This window comes from Lontra canadensis, unplaced genomic scaffold, assembly GCF_010015895.1.
Source record: "Lontra canadensis isolate GAN:19392208 unplaced genomic scaffold, GSC_riverotter_1.0 scaffold1, whole genome shotgun sequence".
In the NCBI taxonomy this organism is placed as follows: Eukaryota; Metazoa; Chordata; class Mammalia; order Carnivora; family Mustelidae; genus Lontra; species Lontra canadensis.
The window spans coordinates 9657895-9679705 of NW_022630995.1; the positions used below are offsets into that span (position 1 = coordinate 9657895).

Consider the following 21811-nt stretch of genomic DNA (forward strand, 5'->3'; position numbering starts at 1 on the left):
CAGGTAGATATGGAGGAGTGGAATTTCTGTGTCCTGTTTTCAGCTTTAGTAGAGAGTTCGGTTTTCAACGTGGCTTTATCAGTATGTGGTATTAACAGAAAGTGTTGGAGAAATCGACTTGTTGCACATCCTCAACATTTTGTATTATTGTTATTGTTATTATTATTTCAATTTCAGCCACTCTGGAGTGTGTAGTGATACCTCATTCTGCTTATTAACATCTCCTTGTGATCGTTAAGGCTAGGCATCTTGTCATATGTTTACTGGTCACATGAATGTCCACTTTAGTTAATCCATTTTAATCCATTCTTATCCATTTTTCTATTGGAGTGTTGCTTTTGTTACTGATTCGTGGAAAAGGAGTTCTTTATGCACATGAATACTTTTTAATTTATTTTTATTTATTTTTATTTTATTTGTTTATTTGACAAATACAGATCACAAGTAGGCTGAGAGGCAGGCAGAGAGAGATGAGGAAGCAGGTTCCCTGCTGAGCAGAGATCCCAATGTGGGGCTCGATCCCAGGACCCTGGGATCATGACCTGAGCTGAAGGCAGAGGCCCTAACCCACTGAGCCACCCAGGCGCCCCCATGAATACTTTTTTAGATCTTTTCTCACATTTGTGGCTTACTTTTCATTTTCTTGGGGTCTTTAGGTGACAGATCTTAAAATCAAATGTAGCAAAATTTTCCTATAGTTAACATGGAGTTTTATATATAGTTTCATATGTTTATATATGAAACACCATTTTTCTTATGTTAGAAAGCATTGACATAGGGTTTTCATGGCCTCTTAAAGAATTTTTGCCTCTTAAAGTCATGAAATTGGTCTCTGTTTTCGTTTAAATGCTCTTCTGTTTTTTCTTTCATGTTTAGATTTGAAACCATCTAGTGTGTGTGTGTGTGTGTGTGTGTGTGTGTTTATGTGAGGTGTGGCTCAAGATTCATTTTTGTCCCCATATGGTTGTCCAGTTGACTTAGCAACATTTACAGAAAAGGCCATTCATCTCCCATTTCATGGTACTGTTTTCTTTTATTTTGGGTGACCATACATCTGTGGGTCTGTTGGGGACTCTGTTCTCTTCCATTGGCCTCTTTGTCAGTCTATGCTTTAGTGTTGTGCTCTTTTAACTGGTTTAACTTTCTAACAGATTTTGATACAAAATCAAATCTGTACAACTTTTTAAAGATCATCATGGCTGTTTTTGACCCTATGTATTGCCCTGTAATTTTTAAAAATTTTTCCTAGCTTTCACAGAAAAATACTTATTGATATTTTTATTGGGATTGTGCTGAATCTATGAAATAATTTGGGGAGAATTGGCATCTTTATAATATTGAATCCTCCAAGCTATGAACACAGTTATTTGTTACACTTATTTAGGTAGAATGTATTTTCTTTCAATACCATTTTATTCCTTTCAAGATACAAGTACTGCGTATCTTTTGTTAGAGATATTCCTGGTCATCTGATGTTTTTTGATGCCATTGTGAATTCTGTCTTTAAAAAAAAAATTGTGTGTTTCTGGAATTTAGAAAAATGTTTTTTATATTGACTTTATATTCATTTTTCTTGATAAATTCAGTTATTAATTTTCATAGTTTGGCCATAGAATCCTTTGAGTTTCAGGATAGGTTTTTAATGACATATGCAATTTTTTTACTAGATGTAGTTCAATTCACATTTTCTATTTCTTTTTGTGTCATTTTTAATAAAATGTGTTCAAGGTATTTGTTTATTTCTTATAAGATTTGTTGGCATAAAGCTTATGATATCTTATTTTTACTAGTTTTTTTTAAAGGATCTCTAATGGTATTCCTTTTTTATATCTTATCTCTCTCTTTGTAAAAGTCTTCTAATCCATCATTCTTTCCACAGATTTAATATTTGGCTGTGTTGATTTTTTTCTGCTTTTTATTACTTTATCTTGTTTAATGACTTAATTTGTTTTTCCTTTTCTAACTTCTTGAAATGAATATTTAGGAAGTAAATATTTACTCTTTCTTCATTTTTCCATTTAGGTTTTCAAGGTTATAAATTTTCCCTGTAAGTACAGCCTTATGTGCATCTCACAAATTCTAATATGCTGTTAATTCAATTCAAAATATTTTCTAAATTTCCACTGTGATTTCTTCTTCACCACATGGGTTATGAGTATATTGTTTAATTTCCATGTTTGAAGATTTCTATTTGTCATTTTTCTTTTGATTTATTGCTCAATTCCCAGTGATTTCAGTTCTCTGAAGTCTGTTAAGACTTGCTTTATGGCCCAACATAAAATGTTGTGGTCCAGCAATAGACAAAAGTTCCATGATCACTTGAAAAGAATGTGAATTCTGTCATTGTTGGATACAGTGCTGTTTGTTACCAAGTCAATTTTGTTAATTGTGTTGCTCATGTCATCTAGAAATGTACTGTTTTTGTAAATCTGTTCTTTAATTAGTGTTAGTTGTGTTAAAATAACCCTATATGATTAAAGATTTTTTTCTCATTTTAATTCTATCAATTTGTGCTTTCTATATTATTAAGCTATATAATTAGTTGCATGTAAATTTAAAGTTGCTATATATTTTTGAATTGCTGTATCTTTCTAATAGATTGAATTTTTAAAATCTTTTATTTTTTTTTTCTTTTTAGTAAGTTCCTTGCTTTGAAGTCTAGCTTATCTGACAGTAGTAGAGTTAATTTTCTTTAGTGTTTTCTTGTTGCATCTTTTTCCATCCTTTCATTTTTAACCTTTCTTAGTATTTAAGATAGGTCTTTTGTAAGCAGCTTATTGGGGCTTTTGGCAGGGGTGGGGAGGCAGAGGGAGACAGAGAATCTCAATGAACATGAGGTTCGATCTCACAACCCTAAGAGGTCATGACCTGAGTCAAAATCAAGAATCAGACCTTAACTGAGTCACCCAGGTACCCCATACTGCCACTTTTTAAATTTTATTTTTCTTATGTAGTACGACAGTCTTTGTGTTTTAATTCAAATATATATTAGGTTTCCACTTCATGTAAATGCATTAGTTTCCTAGGACTTCCATAACAAAGTACTATAAACTGGGGGTCTAAAAAAACATTTATTTTTCTGCAGTCTGTAGGTCACATGTCTGAAATCTAGATGGCAGTAAGATTGGTTCCTTCTGAGGGTTCCAAGGGAGAATCCATTCCATTTCTGTCTCCCAGCTTCTGGTGTTGCTGGGAATCCTTAGCTTTCTTCGGTTTGTAGACACACCCCTCCAAACTCTGCTTCCGCCTTCACACCGTGTTATCTCGCTGTGTGTCTATATCCAAATTTCCCTCTCCTTATAAAGACACCAATCATTGAATTGGTGCCCATCCTACTTCAGTGTGACCATATCTTAACTCATCACATCTGCAATGATACTACTTCCAAATAAGCTTATGTTCAGAAGTCCTAGGATTTGGAACTTAAATATATCTTTTTTGGAGACACAGTTCTACCCCAGAACAATCATTAATGGTATATCTGAGATCATATCTACCATCTTATTTTTTTTCCTATTTTTTATTCCTATTTGTCTTCCTCTTTCTCCACTTTTTTGCTTTCTTTTGAATTACCCAAGTATTTTTTATTATTCCATTTCCACTTTCAATTAGCTATTTATGTAAACATTCCTTTATATTCACTTAGCATTTATGCCAAAATTACAACATGCAGACTTTACTTATTATAGTCTAATATAGTTTTTGATACTTTCTGAGAAAACACTAGAATCTTAGAACAACTTAATTCCATTTGCCTCTCCCTACCATCATTTGAATCATTTCTATGATATGTTTTAATTCTCCATATATCTTTCAACACCCCTGCAAAAAAGATAAAGATTGATTTTTATTTGTCCACTTTTTCTGTTTCTCTTCATATCTCTCCATACTAGTTTTCATCAGAATAATACATTCCTTTGTCGGAAGAATGACCTTTAGTATAACTTTTCCTGTGGGTCTGCTGACAGTGATTTTTTGACTGTTTATTTCAGAATTACCTGAGAATAACTTTATTTTTCCCTACTTTGGAAGGTTATTTTAATAACATATGTTGTTTTAGCACTTTAAAAATATGATTCTCCTGCCTTTTGACTTTCATCATCCCTAGTGAGAAGTCAAGTTGCCAGTCATATTGTTGTTCCTTTGAAAGTGATATTTCTTTTTCTTTCTGACTGATTCTACAATTTTCCCTTTGTCTTTGGATTTCACTTCCCCGGTCTGGTTTTCTTTCTATTCATCTCCCTTGAGTTTTGTAATGCTTCCCAAATTCATGGCTCTATGCCATTCATCACTTTTGGAAATTCTAACCTATTAGTATTTTTCCCTGCTGAGATTCACGTTTATGTATGTTACACATTCACATGCAAAGGGAGTTTACTAAAAGGAACTCTAAAGAGCATAGCTTGGAAAATCTGGATATACACCTTCATTCAGAGCAAGGACCACCTGAAACCTGGATTTAATTATATCATACCTCTGGCAACCTGGGTTAAATTTAAAAACTTCACAACATCCAGCTTACTGGTGTTTTCTATCCAAATCCAACAGTAAATATCAATACAGTGAAAAGCTGTAATCTTGCTAAGGAAAGAGTTTGGTGATGTGAATCTGCCTAAAGAATGCTAGTATGCAGCATAGCGTTTATATACAACAAATGGTCAGAAAATATTGATTAAGTGAAATACAGGCTATTTTGTCACGTTGTTAATGCCTCTTGTCCGCTTTACTATTTACAGTGCCCTTGAAGATCTGAAAGTAAAATAAAATGTATTTACGGCTAAGTAGGAGGGCTTATCATGCTTCATGACATGAAAACTTATAAGCACTATGAGAGACAGGGAGAATTCCTAAACCCAAGTTCCCATGTGGGTACCATTGGCATTGAGGTGTAACAACAGAACTTATGATACTCACTTTAGAGAGAATTTGCTTTACATGTCTTCAGACCATAACATTCATGATATTTATTGCCAGAATACCTTTCATTTTATCGCATTTTGGTCTATGTTATCTATCATATTGAATGTTATGCCTGAGTTTTCGCATCCAAGAGACCACCAAGGAGCCAAGCACGGATGCAATCACACGAGGGTTTATTTGACAAGCTTAAGCTTGGGCCCAAGTATACCCGACACAGCGGAGTAGGGACTTGGACCCCGAACCAGATTACAGTCAGTGTTTTTAAAGGCAGAGTAGGGGTGGACTGGGCTGTAGGTGAGGACAAAGGGGATTAGGGATGGCGTAAGTCTCCAAGGAATCTTGGAAGCAAGGTCTCCAGGACCTTGAGGGGCTAGCTATTGTTGGGAGAAAGGTTATTTATTACCAATAATAAAAATCTTCTCGTGAGACCCTTTAGATGTGTATCAGTGGGCCATATACTAGGGAATGATTGTCGACACTATCTTGGAGGTTTAGAGATAAAGTTTCCTAAAGTAGACTTACAGGATCCTGGTCGGACCTGTTGGAGCAGGGGGTCGGTCAGACTAGGATTGTCCTTAGCAAAACCTCAAGGTGAGGGCAGTTGAGTCCCCAGGGGAGAGCCACTCTGTCTGTTTCAAGGGCTTGTCAGTAGGTAAGGAATTTTAATGATTCTCCTCTGCCTCTGTTTCCCACATCTGCTAAACTTGGAATGGCCTTAATTTTCTCAGCCTCCACATTTCCCCCTGAACAATTTTGACCCTTAAATCTTTAAGGTTGTTGAAGGTGGAAGGTCTCATCTTCTGTAACTTCTTCCTGCTGAGTAGGGGCATAGAGTTGTCCTTACCTACTCGTGTCAACACTGGTCAGTTGGGGAATGTGTAGGCGAGTTATGAAAGACAGAGGCAGCTGAGTCCAGGGGTTTAAATCAATCATTAAAGGAGAGAGGGACTGTTTAAAGTGCTAACCTGAGTAGGTCAGAACCCAAAAAATTTTTGTGATAATCTGGAACATCAAGATGGCTGCACTTATGTCAGGGCTAGACTGGAGGTGGGTACAGCCTTGTTTTTCTTGGCCTCCACATGAATTTGTTTTTTTCTCACATATCAATTTGAAAGATAAAACCAATATATAATAATATTAATTTTTGTGTATTAGTTATTAGTTCAGTTCTTGGAGTGTTTATTCATATTAACATTTTTTGAATTAGAAAATGAAGTACGTTATTTTTAGGAAACTTCACTGTCACACACCAGAAAACTGATGATATAAATATACCAATCTATGATATCTGGGATGTTTACAGCATCTTTTTAAATAGGGTGCCCTTGTGCAGTCCAGTACCTGCAAGGCTATGTGCAGTGGTCCTGATGTATTCTCACCTGCAGGGAGCTTCCTGTGCAGCCAAATAAAACGGTCACAAATAATACTATAATGTAGCTCACTTATGCATATCATAAAAGCAGGCAGAAAGACTCCTGGGAAACACCAATGACATCGTGGTGTGGGAAATGTTTCTAAAAAAAAGTTTGTCAAGTCTGAGTAAAATATTTACCAGTAATACAAGGTTGTTGGAATTTGAGTGATTTTCCAGATGTGCTAGAAATGTCTCTCATTTCTCTACCCAATCACCTGCTCTCCTTCTGATGACACAGCTAGGTGTATCTTCATGCAATTAGGAGGCATATCTGGTAGATATTAGCCTCTGAGACAGTTTTGTTCATATGTGGTAGAAGACGCTATTGTCCTTAGTTGTTTTTTTTTTTTTCTCCCCAAGTTATGAGATTCCTCAACCATCATTTACTGAATGCCTCCTTACCTGCCAGGCCTTGTGTTGTGTAGGCGTGGTAGATGAAAGTGGGAATGAATCATGGTCATTTCCTCAACAAGTTTACAAAACGAATAGGGAAGGCAAAACAAACAGAAACTTAAGTACGTGTAGAAATTACAAGGCAGATGTAAAGTGCTATTGTAGCTTAAAAAAAGAAAAGCTTCCTGGAGGTAGTATATATTCTTGTATTAAATAAGATTCTTGAGAATTTGCACAGAAATCTGCATTTTTGTCCTTTTATTTTATGTAACATTTACTGAATTTTTTCTAATTATAATAGTTTTCAAAATTGGGGGGAAAATAAACAACGTAAGGAGCAGGTGGCTGGCTCCTGGCTCAGTCCAGAGAGCACGTGACTTTTGATCTTGGGGTTTTTGCATTCAAGCCCCATGTTGGGCGAGGAACCTAATTAACATAAAGAAAAGGCATTTAAAAAAGAAATAAGCAATTTAAAAAAGAAGTTCTTTTTTACTATATGACCTTTTATTCTCTTCTTCCTATGAGTATACATGCATGTATGGGTCCGTGTTTTGAACTTGACTTTTTCCTGTTTATTGATTTCTTGTATTCATTCATATATTGCTGTGGATTTGAAGACTGCGGGTTTCCCGACGTTTCATGTCCTTGCTCATATTTTACTATGATGGGTAAATCTTCTGTAAAATAAGGGTCTTTAAAATATTAAAGCATAGGCATCATTTTCATGTAATATGTTGCAGGGTTTTTGAGAATTTTGTTTTATACTCCTTATGTTGTTGCTGTTGTTTGACCTGTAGAAGTTCAAACTGTTGATCACTCAGAAAAGTAAGAGGACGGCTTCCGGAGCCAGCCTTCCTGAGTTCAAACACCAGCATTTCTGCCTTACTGTGTTATTCTAGGCAACTTGCTACATATGTAGCTCATTTTACTAATCTCTAACATGGAGAAGGTAATATTTCATAAGGTTGCTGGGAAGATTAATTAATATATTAAAACTGTTACAATGGTGCCTAGTCTATGAAGTATTAATTTTGTTGTTAATGAAATGTATATTAAACAAGGAAAGAAAATTGGAATTGTGAAGAAAAATTTTTTTATTGAAATAAATATAGAATATCCTTGTTTTGTACCAAAGAGGGAAAAATAGAGATATTTATGAGTATTCATATTTAAAATGTATTTTGAAAGAGTAGTTCAATTAGCAAATTTTTATTATGCAATACAAATATTAGTATTAGAAATAACAGAAAAGGTATCTTAAGTATGTGTGATAGTCTAGGAGATGCCAATGAGCAAAATATAAATATTTTGTAGTCTTTTAATCTGATATGTGTATGTGTGTATTGCGTGTGTCTGTGCATTTCATAATACGGAAAACCAGTGGCATTCTTGTCTTTTTTTTTTTTTTAAGGATTTTATTTATTTATTTGACAGAGGAAGAGAGAGAGAGAGATCACAAATAGGCAGAGAGGCAGGCAGAGAGAGAAGGGGGAAGCAGGCTCCCCGCTGAGCAGGGAGCCCAATGCGGGACTCGATCCTAGGACCCTGGGATAATGACCTGAGCTGAAGGCAGAGGCTTAACCCACTGAGCCACCCAGGAGCCCCCATTCTTCTCTTTGGTACTGAATGTTCATTTGTGTAAAATTAAATTTCAACAAAAAAACATTTATGACTCAATCTCTCTTGAAAGATGTCTTTATTACATGAAGAAATTCAAGCAGGTAATTGTATTTGTACAAAATATTTTGCCATGTCAAGTAGTCAAAAATTAAGAAAACAGACGTCTCCAACAAGAAGTTTCCTTTTGACATTCATTAATTCCTGTAGCATCTTACGAGACCTTGGCCTTTCAGGTTGAGCATATATATCCTTTTCAGCAAACCACAGCATTGCTGGATTTAACTACATCGTGATTACACTATTGGTCACTGTCAGAGAGTCGGGAATTCAAGGGAAAAAATCCACTGATAGTATAAGGCATTGGCATAAGAGTGTATTGCACACACGAACTAAATAGAGATAAATTAAAGCAAAGGCCATTAAAGTAGTCAGAGTGATTCTGTAACTATATAGTCTTACACCAGGGAAAAAAGGATTGGAAAAATTAGGACTGTCCTCATGCAACATAAATAGCCTGGTGAGATCAGCAAGCTGCCATCGCCTTTTCCATGTTGTAAGTTGGGATAATGATTCGCTCCATTTTTCTGTCCTACTCCCCTTAAAGTCATTACAATTCTGTAATAAAATGTAGGTTTTAACATACAAACTAATCCTGATGAAGATAATACTGTCTTTCATTGTGGCTTCCTAAGTTTGGGAGCTTCTCAAAGCTAGAACCCTGTTTTGGTTTTACCTGGGATGCTCATTCATTAAGAATGTATTTGTGATAGTAAAGTGATGTGCGTGAACATTGAGAGAATTACTAATAATTGGGATGTATTCATTCATTTAGCATTCTAAGTGCTTGGCAGGTAGTATGTATTTTGTCAGCATTGCTGGGATATCCTCAGTAGTGTTGTTATTAAACCAGACAAGGTCTTACTGTTTCTAGCAGCTTCAGATTCAAATGGTGTCCGGTATCACTGGGAAGTTTCAGTGGGGTGGGGTGGGGGGGTGGGAGGTAATTGTGTTCTCTCACTGAAAGATTTAGCAATATATATATTGTTAAATCTTATATATATATGTGTATATATATAGTATGTAGCTACATACTATATATATACATATATATATGTAACATATATATATTTTTTTTCATATGGCCTTTTCCCCATGGTAGATTTTCACTATAGCATTTGCTGATTTTTTTCCTTCTCGTGATCCTCAATATTGCTAAAATATTAACTTATATAATTTCATTAGTACGAAAGGAAAACACAGTACTCTGAATAACTATATGCCGTATCTTGAGAAACTCAAAACAATTCACTAATCTTCATCCATTACTTGCACAGTAATACCTGGGGTCCAGAGTATGTCTCATGCTGGCATCTCCTTTTCATATTGAGGCAGAAGCAAAAACGTCTAAGGAATTTGCCAAGGCTCACGATATAAATAATTGTAATCTGGTTCATTGTTTTATTTTGTTTGGTTTCTCTCTTAGTTGCTTATTTAAGAAATTATTTTTCCAGCAGTAAACATTAATTTCGTTGAATGTTGCACCTCTGCTTTCACCATGTTCTCTGCATGTGCTCCTAGGACATTTTGCTTTCTCACTTTAAACAATCCGAATGTTCTCATTTTCATCTAGTCACTCCCAAATTCAATTGCAAGTTATTTATTCTTCTCTAGTCTCTTCGTCTTTGTCAGATTTATTTATTTGTTTCCCGTTTTGTCTTTTTCTTTTCTTTTTGTTTCCTTTGGTAAGCCTCACATCTCTGTTTCTCATTCAGCCCAAGTAAATTCTCGTTATAACTTCTCCTCTACATTTTGACTCTGCACATTGGTCTTTTAAATGGTTGAATTCCATTAACTCTGAATGTATGTGTGAGCAGATTCAGATAGCTCTGGTCCAAGTCTGAGTGACCTCTCTTACTAATAAAAAATTAATAGTTCACATGGTGAAAAATCATTCTGTCCATATAATAATTATTAATTAATATGGAAAAACATTGCTTCCGTTACTTTCATTTTTGGATTATTTAATAGGTCAGTGTTACACTGATGTGACTGAGAAAGATAACATCTGGACAACAGTAAGAGATTTATGATAAATTTGAAAATAAGCACATTACGTAGTCTATTGCTTATTGTACTAAGCTCTGTCATCCAAACTAAGATCACATAGAGGAAAGACACTATATTTTTAAAATAAACAAATGGACTGAAAATGAACAGTTGATGCATTCGTGTACAGCTGTATATCACAAACGGGTGACCCAACCCACTTGACTCAGAGGGGTCCTGGAGTGCTTCTTGAAATGCAGATTCTAAGGCCCATGGCAGACTGACTGCAGGAAATGTCTGGGTGGAGACCCAAGAATTAGGGGATTCTAATGGACACAAGTGTGCTACAGAGAAGCCTGCCCACCCTCCAGGGTATTTAAAGTGGCAGCTGGTTTTATTTAAAAACCTATAAAGTATACTGAAGAAGTGTCCAGCATCCATAAATACCAAAGCAGTTTATATCATGTCAGAAGTGAGGAGGGGAGACCTTATGAAGAATGATTTCACACATTCTGTGATAAAACTCTGGCAGACGTCCTGTGTGCTCTACTAGGCTTCCGCTCACCAGACATCCCACCCTCTAGGAACTACATTTTGTGGCTTGATTTGAAGTGTTTTGTTATCGGGTGCCTGGGTGGCTCAGTGGGTTAAAGTCTCTGCCTTCCACTCAGGTCCTGATCCCAGGGTCCTGGGAGCCCCGCATGGAGCTTCCTGCCCAGCGGGGAGCCTGCTTTCCCCTCTCTCTGCCTGCCTCTGCCTGCTTGTGATCTCTATCAAATAAATAAATAAAAATCTTAAAAAAAAATGTTTTGTTATCAAGTCACTTTGGGGAGGAAAGAAGGCAGTCTCTGTGGGAGGTCTTTTGCCACTCTTGCATAAATTATTTTTGCACCAGTTTAGATTGTTGTATTATCCTCTTCGGGGATTTTTGTGATGTTGTCCCAAGCTGTGTATTTCTATACTTGTGTCAAACGAGGCATTAACATATGATAGAAGAGATTTACATTTAAATCTTGTTTTATTTTTTGTAGTTTTATCTTGATCTATAATAAACACAGTAACATCACAAATCTTAAGTTCTCAGCTCAATAAATTTTTACAAATCTAATTCTTACAAGTTGTAGAACATTTCCACTATCCCAAGAGCTTACCTTGTACCATCTCCTAGTTCAGTATCCACCAGAGGTAATCACCATTCTGAATCCTAGCAACATAGTGTATTTTGGGTTTTTCATGAAATTAATATATATCATATACATTGAAACATAACAGTATTTATTCTTTTTTTGTCTGGTCTCTTTAACTTAACATTAATCCATGAGGTTAATCCATGATGCTGCATGTGTAGCAAAATTTGTTCCCTTTTATCGCTTTATGCTATTCCATCAAACACATTCACCATAATTTATTCACTCAATCTATTTCCTTATTTTAGCTCTTATAAGTAGCTATTAATATTCTTGTACATGTGTTATGGTAGGCACTCAGATGCACTCATTTCCGTTTAGGTTTTACGCAGGAGTAGAATTGCTGTATTTTAGAGTATGCCTGTATTCAACTTTAGCAGATAATGCCAAACACTTTGCAAACCAGCACACTGACTGGCATTCCCAACCCGCAGTGTGTGAGTTCCATTTGATCAAATCCTAGTCCAGTTTTAGCTATTGTAGCAGGTATTTTTTATCTGGCTTTAATTTGTTTTTCCTGATGTCTGAAGATGTTGAGAACCTTTATATACACCTATTCTCTGTAATGCATATAATACTTAATAGTTATTAATTAATATGGAAAGGTATTACTTCAGTGATATGTTTGAAAGATAAGCACATAGATGGACTGCTATTTTTGTGAAATGCAGGATTAGGGACATTTTTTTTTTAAAGATTTTATTTATTTGACAGACAGAGATCACAAGTAGGCAGAGAGGCAGGCAGAGAGAGAGGAGGAAGCAGACTCCCTGCTGAGCAGAGAGCCGGATGCGGGGCTCGATCCCAGGACCCTGAGATCATGACCTGAGCCGAGGCTTTAACCCACTGAGCCACCCAGACACCCCAACACTGATTTATTTAACATTTATTGATCTCTTAATTGCCCAGACTCCTTGGACTATTTTTTAGCCTATTTCCCCATTTTTAAAAAAAATGGATGCAATCACTAATTATCAGATTTTCTTAATCACAAAAGTTTTTTTCTGCATTCAGGAATATTTATTTATTTCCCTTTGTCTAGAGTACCATGAAATCAATATAAATAAGAGTTCCAAAGTAAATAGGATAAAGGTGAAATAACTCTCACATGTCATACGCTTATGTGAGTACAACTATATTATAACGAATATTATGCAGTATATACCTAGCTTTCAGGTTTGCTGTTATATGAAGTTATGTGCTATGGTGAGTTTTATTATCTGTGACTATTCTTTGCTTTACCAAGGACTTAACTCTGATATTCATTGATTGAGAGAGAAGATATAGTACATGATTTTACCCTTCAATGCTTTTTTATTTGTTTGAGCTTTGGCTCTACAGACATTAATAACCTAGGATGGGTTACTGTATTAATTAGAGGTACAGGAGGTGATCCTTGAACAGGAAACACTTTGGTCAGGTCCTTTAAGGATTTTTCTAGCTATTGTTTAGTTCAAGAGGCCAACATTCTAGGCTGATGAAATAAGTAAAAGGGCAAAAAGGAGTAGGCTGTGTAATGGCAGTTAGGTTATCTCTTTTAGAGAAAAAAAAAAAAAAGAAAGAAACGAGACTACAATAAGTGATATGTATTTAGGTATAGTGAAATGTTTGGCCACTGACAAAGGGTTTAGATTTAAAGCGGAAAGGAAATTTGCACTCCCAAAGCTCTTGTGATAACATTTAAAGGAGATCATTGGAGTGGCCGAACATAGGAGACAGAAAATAGGAAAAGAGAAGACGGAGTCCAGTATAGAACCTGGGATATGATCCTGGATGCAGAATCGTAGATGAATGGCAAATCTAAGAACAGTGCATAGCAAGGATTATGAGGACTTGCAAATGGACTGATGAGGAAAGCAAAGTAAAACTGACGTCAGACTCAGAGTTTCCATTGCCTGGAGAGGAAGTAAAAGAATATGGCTGAAGGATTATCATGTTGAGATAAGTTAATGCTTTGAGAATAGTTATAGTAGGAATGTTCTGTAACCCAGATCTGCAACTTAAGGTTAAAAAAGTATTAAAACTCGATGGCTGAAGGACTTGTCCAAGGGAATATGAGAGCAGAGGGCCTTGGGGGGTTCTCAGTCAATGGGTGGGGAGCACAGGGTCTAGCAAAGGTCTAGCAAAGGACCACCTGAAGATACATATGGAAAATTAAGAGTGGAGAAGAGCAAAATGTCGAGTTGGAAGACCACATCAGTGAAGAGAATGTGTGGTGATTCACACTATGAAAGAAAGCAAAATGGGCTGGAAATGGAGACGCTGGTCTAGAGAGAAGGAAAAAGTAATCCTGATTTGACTCAGGTGGGTTTCTATAAAGAAACAGAGCACTGACTGAAGCCCCAAATGAAGAGGGGTGGGGGGGTATCTAGAGGTCGGGGGAGTGACAGTTATTACTAAATTGCAAACAAGACAAAGACAAAATATACTTCCAGGAATGTTGGTTCTAAACAAATGCTTGGAGTAGGTCAAGAAGTTTATAAAATATTACTTAGGGGCACCTGGCACGAAGAGGAGCTCAATAAATATTTGTTGAATGGATGAGTGGCTGCCTTGTACACATCCTATGGCTTTTGGTGCATTTTCTGACGACTGTAAGTTTTTTAATAGTGATCTTAGTGAAATGGTTACATGGAAATGTAAGTTAGAGGCCATGTTGGAAGCAGTTCTGAGGGCTGCTGAAGAGGAAAAATGGAGGGAGGTATTCGGCAAACTTGACAAAATTAGAGAATCGCGGAAGCAAGTTCTAGAGGTAGGAGAGATCTTGCCAATCACTGGAAAGCCCAACCCTCTCATTACATGGCTGTGGACTTGAGGCCCAGCTTTGTTAAATAACTTACCATATATATATATGTATATATATATGTATATATATATGTATATCTATCTATATATATATATATAACCTTGATATATATATATATCAAGGTTCAGTTCCAGGAAATTGAAACCACACTAGCTATTTTAAGCACGAAACGATTTAATATAAAGAATTAAGTGTGCATTAAATTGTTGGAAGGATTGGGGGAGTGGCCATTCGCCTTGAGCTCCAGGACTCATTCTTGGGCTGATCCAGCCAAGGTGCCCACCTGGGCAGCTGCTCCTGCAGCTCAGACCAGGGAGCGGGGATGGGCGAGCTGCCCCCGCATCTGCTGACTGCCAGGACGAAGACTTCTCAGAAGATGATGACTGGCACTGCTGTCCTTCATGTCCCTTGCAGGCTCCAGGCAGCCCACAACTAGAGGTAGGAGGCTGCTCTGGAGCACCCCGGTCCGATTGCATCTCCCCAACCACATTCGCCACTCCTGATTTCAGAACTCGCTCTAGCTGGCGTCACCAAATGCTCACCGGGCATCCTCTCTGCAAGCACTCTGGGGTGTAGCTCCCACTTCTGCAGCTGCAGACAATGCAAGGAGGTAGGAACGCGTGGTGACTGCCCCATAATTATGTTCACCGCCCCTGGTTGCACAACTAGGAAGGAACATCACCGCGATGGAACATGGAAGGCCTATTAAGGCCTATTATTACCGTGCCTCTGGCATCACTGAACGTAGGTGCACAAAGGAGACTTTAGTCCTCCTTCTAAAAATCACATTCTGATCCCAAGAGACCTAGAAGTAAGCTGACCACTTGATTTGGTTGTTCAAACGAGGCCACATTTGAGGGTGAAGGAAAACATTCCTAATATTTATGCCAGGATAGCGGGCATGATGCAGAGCGACCCCCAGCAAACCCAGCTCCAAACCTGTGTGTGAATTATTTAAGGTTCTTCATGATCTTGCTTCAGTCTCCCTTAGTGACCGCTTCTCTCCACGCAAATCTTCACTTATTTCTGTGTCATCCTTTTTGGAGTTCTATTCCATCCGCGTCTGTCGGTCCTTGTCAGGTCGTCTGCACGTGTGTCATTGCCTGGACTGGCTCTCCCTCTTTCTCCACATGTCTGACTTCGGTGAGTCTTTTTAAAATCCGGCTGAGAAGTCACCTCCTCTGTTGAAATAGCCTTACATTTCTTCTAGTCGAGTACATTGGTTCTACTTCAGTTACACACTTACCTTGTATCAAAGTATCCATTTATCTATCTTTCCCTATTACACTGTGACCACCTCAGTGACAGGAGCTGGGATTAACCACTTTCTATTCTCAGAAGCGAGGTAAGATTCCGTGCCACAGATGTGCTCAAGAAATGTCTGGAAATAGATGGGTGCAAGCAAGGGAGGAGGAGAGTAAAGAAATCAAGTGCAGGGGGAATGAGCCAGAAAAGGAATGTCGGTAATTGCGTTTAATCCTAGTATTTCCATTTGTGAAGCTTCTTTTTGTATCATCCATCTAGTAGATCTTCAGAACTCCTGAATGAGTTGAGATGAAATCAGCTCACCCTCACTTAGAAACAGACTGGTCTGGATTTCCCATCCAATACTTGAAGAAAATATTGACTTCGATGACAGTCAGTGGTGAAATGTTCTCACTACATCTGTGTTAACCCATCAAATATGCCACTCCTCGATGTGAGCTGAGTGTATAAATGTTAATTTCTTTTTTTTTAATTGTGTTATATTAGTCACCACACAGTACATCATTGGGTTTTGATGTAAGTGTTCCCTGATTCATTGTTTGCGTGTAACCCCAGTTTTTAGATTTCTTGAGCTAAAAATGCAAAAAGGTCTCACTTTCCTGTGGATGAGATTTCTTTTTTGAGTGAGCAGTTTTGTCCCGCTCGTTGGAGCCCGTGTTGTTGATTTTAGGAAATGTCCCACAGTGAACCCTGATTTGAAGGATTTATTTCTTGCCTTCACTGCTGAAACATGACTTCCTGCCATTCGCCCCCAGTTTTCTCTCATCTACATATGATTTTTTTTTTTAAATCTAGTTTATAATTCTTTACAAAACTCAGTGCAAAACATTTTCAGTGAATATTTCAAACATTGTGTTCTTTGGACTGTACGGTGATACCTGTGTTTGCTAAGGTTTTGAATTTTTTTTTTCCTCCATGTTTGTGTTAAGTAACAAGCAGCTTTTTTGAGAGGGGCCTACCCTTGGAACACCGTTTTTTTCTGTAAACACATTTACAGTACCTCTTGGCTCAGCCAGCTTTTAATGAACAAAGAAATTCAGATTGTTCTAGGAGTGAGATGAACAGGATATATATATATTTTGAGCTCTAAGTGATGCTTAACCTTAAATGTCTCTTTTTTGTATATGATATCATATGTTACAAGAACATATTCAAGGAGATTTAGTATCTTATGGAAGTATGAATTTTTTTTTTTTTAAATTAAGAGTACTGTCAGGGTCTTTACACTGAACATTTCACTACTGCCTAACTTCCACAGATCCAAGTAAATGTGTACAGAAAGCTATTTAGGGAAAGCTGACTTGCTGTAGAAAATTCTAAGTCATGTTACGGAGTAACATGCCTATAAATCCAAGTTTCTAAACTACCATATGTTCTTAGCAAAACCAAATTAAATAAACTTCTGCTCTTACCCAAGATGGAACAACAGAGACTGATGTACCCTCCTGACTTAAAACAACCAGAAATGGACAAAATATAGGAAACAGTGGTTTGCGAAATACCAGGTATCTGGTGGTGAAGGATAGGGAGCCCTAAAGAGATAAGAAACAAATGAAGTGAGCTGCTTGGGGGTTTTTAGCCTGCATCTCAGGGAAGGGCAACCAGGCTGAGCCTGACAGACATTCAGAGTGGAGAAACCTGAGCGGAGCGTCTGAGAGATGAAGGTAGCCAGAGTTCACAGAACTGTAAGTGACAAGAGAACTACGCAGAGGTAGAACTCTGAAGATCTGAATGTGTTCCCCACTAGTATATAGTCAAGTCCTAATCAGCACCTATAGGGAGAAAATTTTGCAAAGGGGGGAAAAGAACCACTACCTGAGGGGATCAGAGGTAACAGTGCCCATGCTTGCATGGGGCTGAGAGTAGTGCTTGTTCAAACTACACGGACTGGAACGTCTCAAGATTCATGCTGCATTGGATGGAGCCCACAGAAAGGTCTTCCCTCAGTAGTGGTGAATAATTAGCTCTACATGAGCACTGTTCTGGTCCTTTCTAATTTATCTTCAGCAACACCTGAAAGGACCAAACTGTTTCCAGGTAATTTGACTGCATCCAAGAATAAAGCTCAAGAAAATTTACAGGAGTAAGAATACATCAGCAACCAGCAAGGTAAGATGCACTGTGTCAGACATCATCAGGTCAAAGTTAGCAAGCATGCAGGGGCGCCTGGGTGGCTCAGTGGGTTGAAGCCTCTGCCTTCAGCTCTGGTCATGATCGCAGAGTCCTGGGATTGAGGCCCGCATGGGGCCCTCTGCTCAGCAGGGAGCCTGCTTCCTCCTCTCTCTCTGCCTGCCTCTCTGCCTGCTTGTGATCTCTGTCTGTCAAATAAATAATAAATAAAATCTTAAAAAAAATTAGCAAGCATGCAAAGGGACAGGAAAATGCAACCCAATAGGATGGGAAAAAATCAGTCAAAGCCGATGCATAAGTGACAGAAATGTTAGAAAACAGTGCATGGAAACAGCTATTAAAACTGTATTCTGTATGTTTATAAAAACAGAAGATATAAAAACATGCTTAATTTTTTGGCTTCCATATGATCAGGACTATGTGGGAGGATGTATTATAGGCATGTATTTATATGAGTAAAATGTAAATAACAACAATATTTCTTTCCCTCAGGTGGATTTTATTTGTAAGATTAAGAATAGTTTTATTTTAGCAAATAAGTGTCTTTAATGGAAATTCATTTTAGGAATGGTTCAACAATTTTTTTTTTTTAATGCAAGACATACCTTGTTATTAAATTTCACCTGGATAATATTATTTTGGGGTTAGGAATTACACTATTCCAATCATAGTATTTGATGGCAAATACTGTTCTGTCATAATTTATCTTAAATCTGCAGTCATTACTATGGCTTAAATACACTGATGACATGTTAGGATTTTAAAATTAACCTTTCTATGTTTTAGATATTAACCCCTTCTCAGACATATCATTTGCAAGTATCTTCTCCCATTCGGTAGGTTGTCTTCTTATTCTGTGGATGGTTTCCTTCACTGAGGAAAAGCTTTATTTTGGTGTGGTCACTATGGTTTCTTTTTGCTTTTGTTTCCCTTGCCTTAAGGAAACATCTAGAAACATGTTGCTAAGGTCAATGTCAGAGAAATTACTGCTTGTGTTCTCTTTAGGATTTTTATGGTTTCAGGTCTCACCTTCAGGTCTTTATCCATTTTGAGCTTATTTTTGTGTATGGTGTTAGAAAGTGGTCCAGTTTCATTCTCCTACATGGAGCTGTTTTCCCGGCACCGTTTATTAAAAGGGCTGTTTTCCCCACTGTATATCCTTGCCTCCTTTGTCAAAGATTAATTGACCGTGTCTGTATGGGTTTATTTCTGGGCTCTCTATTCAGTTCCATTGATCTATGCGTCTATTTTTGTGTCAGTACCATATTGTTTTGACTGCTACAGCTTAGTGGTACATCTTAAAAATCTGATACCTCCAACTTTGTTCTTCTTTCTCAGGATTGCTTGCGTCATTCAGGGTCCTCCATTTGGTCTAGTTCTGTGAAAAACGCTGTTGGTATTTTGATAGGGATGGCATTGAATCTGTAGAATACTTTGGGTAATATAGACATTTTAACAATATTCAATATAATTCAATTATTATAATTCAATAAAGTTAAAACAATATTTTAACAATCTTAATTCTTCCAGTCCATGAGTGTGGAATATTATTACATTTGTTTGTGTATCTTCAGTTTCTTTCATCAATGTTTTATAGTTTTCAGAGTACGGTCTTTCACATCTTTAGTTAAGTTTGTTCCTAGGTATTTTATTCTTTTGGGTGCAATTATGAATGGGGTTGTTTTTTAAATTTCTCTTTCTGTGTTTTCACCATTAGTGTGTGGAAATGTTACTGATTTCTGTATATTGGTTGTGCATGCACTGTTTATTCTTTTTTATTGCTGAGGAGTATGAATAAATCACAATTTGTTTAAAAAAATAGCCTTTCATCTGAACATAAGTCAAAACTGTTTGATCAGCATTATTCAGATGAGCATACGACTTCAGATTAAAAAAATGTAGATGACCACTTTAGCATTTTCATTTTATGGGTAATATGCACGTTTAATTCCATGTTTTTGAAACTTTGGTAAAAATTTATTGGTGATAGCATAGTAAAATTTTATTACAAAACAATAAAAAGGCAAGTTTCTAAACTACCATATGTTCTTAGCAAAACCAAATCCTTATCAAAGTGAATTTTTAGTCACTTATAATAAATTCTGGTTGGTGTTGTAGATGTGTAAATAATCTAAATGTCACATTTACTAAACCTTTTATAGGTTGTCTATAAAATCTGGAAACATAGATAATACTTTATTTTTCCGGGAAGAAACTGAAGATGTCCTTGATGACATTATATACATTTTTCTATGCCTCCAGACTTTATGATCACTTTGTGCTCTTATTTAAATGGTAAACAAATCACTTCTCAGCATTTTGGCTAAGATCAGGTGTAGTATCTTTTTTTACCAGTTTAAACAGTAAATGAGAAGATTGTGTCTTATTGTAATAAATTGCTAGACTTCTACATTGTCACTCAGTATTTACATCATAGTGCAGTTCATCTCACAGTGTAGCACATTTTTCCATGTGACATGTTTTAATTGTGAATCATATCCTTGACCAAGGATCTAGCAACAAGTTAATTATAAGAATGATCAATCCCTTGTGATCAAGAAAGCAACTTGAATCATCTAAAACAGTAAAATCATGGCCCAGTGATTAATTATGGAACTTTAGGCAGGAAGAAGATTTTAGGGATCCTCTAGCACCACCCATTTATTTTATAGATAAGGAAACTGAGGCCCAGATAAGTGGCATCTTTCCCAAATCATTACCGATAGAGCACAGCAGAGCTGGGCCTAGAGCTCTGTTCTCTTTGTATTAGTTTTCTACTGTTGAATAACAAATCACCAAGAATTCATTTACTAACTCACAGTTTGGTAGATCAGAGTCCAAGGTGAGTGGACTGGGTTCGATGCTTAGCTATCATGAGGCCAAAATCAAGGTTTAACCAGGTTGAACTCCTGTCTGGAGGCTCTAGGAAAGAATCTGCTTCCAAATTCATTCCTGCTGTTTGCAGAATTCAGGTTCTTGTTGTTGTGGGAGTGAGCTCCCCATTTCCCCACAAGCTGTTGGCTAGGGCTCACTGTTAGCAACTAGAAACCTCTCTCTGGTCCTTGCACAGGTCCCATCCATCTTCAAATCCAATAATGGCACAACATTTCCTTTTCATAGTGCACATTTTTGACCTTCTCTTCTGCAACCAGTCAGGGAAGGTTTTGTGCTTTTAATGACTCATGAGATGAGATCAGACCCCTCTGAATGATACCTTTATCTTATAATCAGCTGTGCACGTAACATAATTATAGGATTGATACCCCGTTATATTCACAGGTTCCCTGGGACTTTGGGGGGCCATTTTAGTCTGCCTGAATTTATTTGGATTCTCTTGGTATTCTACCACATAACCTCATTCTAAAAGATCTATGATATAAATATAAATGAAAAGTTTACATATATTTATTAAAAGTGTATATTTACCTCCCACAAACATAATATTGATATTCATGTGGCTCATTCTATCACTTTACAAGATCTCTGTCCAGTTTCTACCGTCTTCTGAATACCTTATCTAAAACTGTGCCTTCCCTATGTCTGTCTTACTCCCCTCATCCTGTTTCGTTCTCCTTACCCTGCTTCATCTCTCTTATCACTAGAATGCAAGGTCAGTGTGGACCAGCTCCACGCCTGGTCTGTTGCTGTCCTCCCAGTGCTTAGAACAGCGCAAGTCCATGCCCTGTTCTTTAAATATTTAGTGGAAAGAATGTATGGCAAATGTTAATATTTGTAATCTGGCTATAATGATTTGTTTAGTTTTTATTAAATCACTCCATATCCCTTTGGAAAAAGTTTAGTGTGCTCAAATAGAGTTTCTGGGAAAGTCTGAAATGAAGAAATCTCTTTACCTTTAACAAAGTGGCACCTAGGAGACAACAGATGAACATAATTTGAGCTTTGAACTTGGCAGCTATGAAATGGAATTCTCTCTCTCCATTATGCAGTTGAGCTTACGTAGAAAACGTTAACTTCTAGCAGTGTCAGATTACTAGAACATGCTATAGTACATCGAATGTAGGGACTCCT

At 37.0% G+C, this 21811-nt stretch overlaps 1 protein-coding gene and 1 non-coding gene across 2 annotated transcripts in view; both read left to right on the top strand.

Annotated features, from left to right (window-relative positions):
• ADAMTS3 (ADAM metallopeptidase with thrombospondin type 1 motif 3) overlaps positions 1 to 21811 on the top strand; it is a 248705-nt gene that overhangs the window by 157653 nt on the left and 69241 nt on the right. The window lies entirely within an intron of this gene.
• On the top strand, positions 20086 to 20270 carry LOC116871958. Its single transcript, XR_004383568.1, has one exon. It is a non-coding gene; the product is annotated as a U2 spliceosomal RNA (small nuclear RNA).